The following is a 6,000-nucleotide window of genomic DNA, read 5'->3' on the forward strand; positions in this document are numbered from 1 at the left end:
AGAAGGCACATCCACGCCGTTACGAAGAAAGAGGCCCCAAGACGACCTTCAAGGACGGATGGGACTTAAGGAAAAGGAGCATTTTTAAGTGCATCTGTACTATCAATAATAGTAATATATTCATATCCATTGGAGGCGCCTCTTAATTCCTTGTATGACTTGGGTGTCATCAGCATGAATTGCATATAGCTTGTATAATTTGAGAGATTATTGCTTGTGCTCACCAGCGTGCCGTTGATGTAGACACTGATTTGACGAAATAAATTATGTAGTATACAATTTTCATAGGATATCCCATCGCCCCGAATCGGCATTGTATTATCGGATTTTCGGACTTTCATTTGCAAATCTATAAATTTCGATGACAAGTCCATAAAGTAGTCTTCATTAGAATAAATTTGAAAGTGGGTATTATCGGTGAGGGATTGCTGTGGATAAAGTTCTTCATAGTATCCATGCTTGGCACTCACATCGACATTTTCTGAAATGAATAGATTCAATGAGGAGATGATTGAAGGTTGAGAATCCTTATGCGGTAGGTAGGACATTTTAGGAGAAGAAATCTAGTTTCGATCTGACAATATTCTTCCCGGTGCTTCTGTTTACATTACGTGTCGGCTTTTTCCTTCTTTTCTTTGACAAGAGGGATTATGTCTTTCTTGTCCGACCTGAGCAGAGACAGATGAGTGCTGCGTTGTTTCGTGACCTGTTTAAGCACTTACCTTTCTGTTTTAATCTCTCGCCAAGGGTTCGCGCACTGGAGCTAAGATTTTCCGTAGCACTTTTTTTAAAATCCTTGCCAGAGCCCCAATCGTATAGTAAAGAGGATGCAAAATCTGTCGCAGCCGGTACAAGATATTTTCTAGCCAGTGGTAGTGAAGAGCGAAACAGCTTAGCAAACTAACTGCCAAGACCGTAACCAGACATTGACAAGCGACCTTTGTAGTAGTCCATTCCATTTCCCTGTGGTCTTGGACCAAGAGTAGTAATATAGCAGTCAATATCAGGACAAGTGAATACCACTTTTTTATTAGGCATCTTGCTTTTGAACGATGGGTCGAAAATGGCATGTAATCACAGCCAAACCTTTTGAAATTGCTATGGAATCACCCAATTCGGTTCTTAGTGTTAACTGACAGAGTTCCAAATAGGAAGTGTTTACGGGAATATACTTAAGATGCTTTATATTGTAGTGTTGAATATGTTCTTGATTCGTTTTTCGTTCAAGAACTCGTAGGAGGGAAACATTTGAGTTAACAACCCGAGATGTTTCCACAAATGAAGCGTATAGAAATATACAAGTGTCTGTGGAGAAGGCAGGTGGGTAGTAAGCAAAAATGAAATTAGTGTTTCCGGTACTTTTACCATTGATTATATTGAGATTAAAGCCAAGAACATCCTTTAGATTATCATTGAGAATAACCTTTTCACTGGCAATAGGTGAACTAATGTAGATCTTGGCCTCCTCCTTTGAATAGTTAAAATGAAAAGCTCTTTTTTTACGGGTTGAAATTCTTTTGTTAATGGAACGACATAAATCGTTCATACAGGTGGGTTCCTCGTAGGGTAATTCAATATATGGATAATTCATCCAATTGATTTTTTAATTTTTTTCTTGATCACCTTTTGGTGGCGGCGGCCAATCATAGGGTCTAATTTTTATTTCATATTTACGATCCTTTCTCAGGATGTCATAGGTATTTTTGAGAATACAGTCGACAAGAGCCACTTCATACTTTCCGTCGAATTTGATGGTGGGGGAGAGTTTCGTCCAAAAATCACTTGTTTTATTCAAATCGTTGTAGAATGGATCCGAGACGATGGACATAAAAGTAACACAAAAATCATTAGACATTACCAATATCTTAAACACCAACCCAAAAATTAAAATCCTAGTGATATCCTAGCCAGCGAACAAGCAACTGTCTCTTATCCCTGTAGGCGCATCTCTTTAATATCTTTTCAGTTTGATAAATTTCACTAGTGTTTCTAACCTTCTGCAGTTCATATTCATAAAAACCACCGAGAATCTCATCATCTTTGGTGTCTCGCAGTCGATATGTCGTGGGTTCGGTGTCCAGGATGTTGGACTCTTTAAAAAGTTCCATGCTCCATAAATAATTCCCCTTTTCAAAAATATTGCTGGTTCTATTAATTCGAACGGTATCAACAGCATTGAATTTCTTCTTCACATTTTTTTTTCTCTTTTTCACCATTGGAGTATTACTTTATAAAAGTATCAAATTTATTTTCGTTGGAGTGAACATCCCGAGGACATGAGTTGGACAGAGATTGATGGGATCGATGATTATAAATCAACATGATTTTATCTAAATAATGAATAAAAGCCGAAGTTTTTTTCAGTGTACAATATCTTGAAATTAATAGACAAATCGTTCTTATTCATCGTTCGGCCAATGCAGCCTTTATCGGACTGTGACTATGATGAAGTGTTGAATTATATTTCAAAAGAACGTTTTGCACATGGGGATTAACAAATTCACTGCCACGATCCGATTGAATTTTTCTATATGAATCCTGTTCAAGAATACTTTCAATGCCTCGAGAAACTTCAACACCTCTCTTTGATCGCAATTGAATGGCATAGGCATAGCGACTAAAGATACTGATTGCCACCAGAATATATTTGTAGGGTGCATTGTGACGTTGTTGAAGTGCATCTAAAGTTAAAAGATCCATTTGCATTATATGCAGAGGGAAAAAGGCTTTAGTTTGTCGATATTGTTTACTGCGAAGTCTGTGATTTCGATGCAGTGTGTAACTCGGTTCATTTTCTAGATACTCTTTTGCATTTTTCAATGTGATTCCGGAGACTTTGGAAAGCGTTTTGGGAGAACTTAAACTCCCCGCCTCACCAACATTTTCATAGACACCTTTCAGAACTTCATCCATTTTGTGCGCAGGCCTGTAGCGTAATGACCACTCCCCTTTTGCAAACTGGTGGGCGAATCAAGTCGTCTTCGCTTTTGACTAGCAGCCAAAGATGTTTGAAAATCAGTGGTGCCGATAATAGTTTCAAATGTCGACTCTTCTTCTTCTTTTTTAAATGATGGTGTTGTTGGTGTTGGAGGAGGAGGGCTATATTCTCTTAGTTTCTTTAGAATTTGCTTATTGCCAATAAGACTTTTGGGAAAGTTTGATACATACAGAAAGGTGTATAGATTATTGTCAAAGGATAAGAGTCCTTTACGATTCGTTACCATATCACAAATTAAATCAACTAGATTATAACTTTTTCCTCGAATTATAACTTGTTTCCCTGTGCTCTCGACTTGAACTTGATCGCCAGTTTCCAGCACGAGATCAGATAATACTCTTTTACTCTGTTCACGATAGGTGAGTGGCAATAGGTTTCCAATTTTCAATACAATTGAATTCAATTCCTTCTCCTTTGATTGCAGTGCTGCTGAATCTTGAGATGTTTCCTGTTTAGAGGGATCAGTGGCGGGTCTCTCACGATAAGGTTTATGTTTGTCCACACGTCGCAATGCATCTTGAAGTAAAATCAGTTTTTTGTCATCGGCAATATTCTCATCGTTAATGAATTTGCTTAGATTGTCTTCAAAAAGTTCGACGGGTGAGAGGACAAGTTCAAATGGTGTCAATTTATAGGGTTTAGCCATTCTCACTAGAGAAAACTGTTTACAAGTCCTGCAATTATTGGCAGTAAAAGTGTGAAAAAGCTACCGCCTGCTTGAAGGAGCCGTTTTCTTTAAAAATTTTTCCCCTTGTTTTTACAAGCCAAGGCGCGTACCGTGGAACGATGTTGCGGTGTCTGTTGTCTAAAACCTTCTGGCAGTTGAACATTGCACTCAGTTAAATTTAAAAAAATTTCGGATATTAGGTTAGTGAAATCGTTGTCAACACCCTCTTTGCGTATAGCCTTCCTATGCAAGGGTTTTGAAGTGCTTAAAACGGAAAATAAATGCCGTTGTTCGTGTAGTTTCTTCAGTGTCATAATGGCAACTAATAGCCTTTTCTACTGTTCACCGGAAGATATGCTGTAATTTCATTGTTGAAAAGGTCGGTGACTACACGAAGATCCTCGGGCGTGCTCTGATTAAGATCCAGCAAAATGAAGCCGTAGGGCTTGCTAGTCACCTGAGTGTTTGCTGACAACAGAAATTTAGGGGCGCCGGGGTATATCTGCTTATTGAGAGTTATGAGTGAGCTAGAATCACGAACAACTCGATAGATAATATAGACGGTACAATTCAAAGCAAGGGTTCGCATACATTTGCTCTGATGAAACAGATTGTGTAAAACTAGGGTAACGGAAATGTGTTCATGGTGGGAGCGAACGGTGAACAGTTGTAGCATTTCCTATGAGAACTGTTCAAAATATTCAATACTATTGAAAACATCAAGTCCCCGTATGAATTGTATTGGTATGGTTGTGGCAATCGCTTTTATTTTATCATAGGACACCTGCCAAATACTATAGCAATAGTAGATTTTTTTCGGTTTCTCCAAAAACATTTTATCGCAATTTTGAATTATTTTAGCTAAAAGTGTTGTTTTCCCCGACATTGAGGGACCACACAGAAACGATCTGAAGGGTGTTTTAAATTGATACATGCTGCTGTTGGGGACAACAGTCGGACTACAACTAACTGTAAATCATATGTGCTCAATGAATAAGTAGTAATTTTTCCCATAGATCTATCTATTCAAGAACAACAAAAAAAAACAATATTTCATGGCAGCATTTATTTCGGCACTGCATGAAAACAAATATTTGTTCAACATGAACTGCAACGATAATAATAACACTTGTTCAACAAGAGCAGTTGACAAAATTTCTCCGGTGGTCAACATAAAAACTCTATTTGTTCAACATGAACTGCTCGGCAATGATAACACTCTATAAAAAAACACTTTTCTGTCCATCATCAGCACTTTTCTGTCAATATTTTAAAGCACTTATTTTCAAATTAAAAATTTTTATTTACAAAAAAAAACACTTTTCTATACAACACTTTTTTTACAACAAAATATACACACGGGAACTAGTAGCACAGTTGAACTTGATTACAGTGAATTTAAAGGTGTGGGATCCCCCCCCCCCAGGGCCACGGGGCCGAAGGCCGGCCGGCCGCGGGCGGGACCCCCCCCCTGGGCGGCCGCGGGAAGGGACCTCCCCCCCGGGAACCGCGGGGCGAAAAAAAAAACCTACAATAGTTGTCCGGTCACGGCTACAGGGTAGTGGTTGGGTTAGTGGTGGTTAGATTGTCAGATTAGAGGCGGTTGAGGTGGACGGTGGTTAGAGTAAGTCAGGTTAGTTAATTTATGTACAGGTTGGAGCATTTAATTTATGAACGGGTTGGGGGTGGTTAGTTGGTTAGTTCAGGTTAGGTTAATTTATCCAGACCAAGTTGATTGCGATAGTCTATGCATTCAACTCGGTCTGAAATACGGTAGTGGCCGTGGGGTAGGACAGTCACACCATTCTCGAGCACATAGACTTTGTCGGATATACACGACATTGCATTCTTTTCCACTCTCACAGTATAATTTCTATACTGTAGAGAGCGAATTGCAAGCACTTGTGCTCTCGGCACTAGGCTACTTTCTACAGAGTCTCTGTACATACTCATGTTGGAATTGGTCTTTAAAAAATGTGTAGGCACCACTTTACACGCCTTCTTTTCTTCCCCACTATGAGTTTCAATGCACTAGACTATTGTGCCTGGGAACACCCCCCTGGATATCAAATCTCTCCCCGTCTCTGGTTTTAACATTAATAGTTGGTTGGGGGCTTGACGTTTCACCAGCTCGGGGTAGAGAGATGGATTCCAGTTGGTGAAATCCATCCGCGAGCTGATGTGTTCCCCTTTTTGCAAATCACCCAATAAATCTTCAGTCTCATTTACCTTTAACAGCAGAGAATCTCTATCACCATAGTAAACTTGAACCTCCCCCTCCAGTGGCCATTGAACCTTGCACACATTTTAAAAGAACGACAACATGAGCTTTTTT

Source organism: Artemia sp. Qi Xiang Cuo, chromosome 17 (genome assembly GCF_049724085.1).
Source record: "Artemia sp. Qi Xiang Cuo chromosome 17, ASM4972408v1, whole genome shotgun sequence".
Lineage (NCBI taxonomy): Eukaryota > Metazoa > Arthropoda > Branchiopoda > Anostraca > Artemiidae > Artemia > Artemia sp. Qi Xiang Cuo.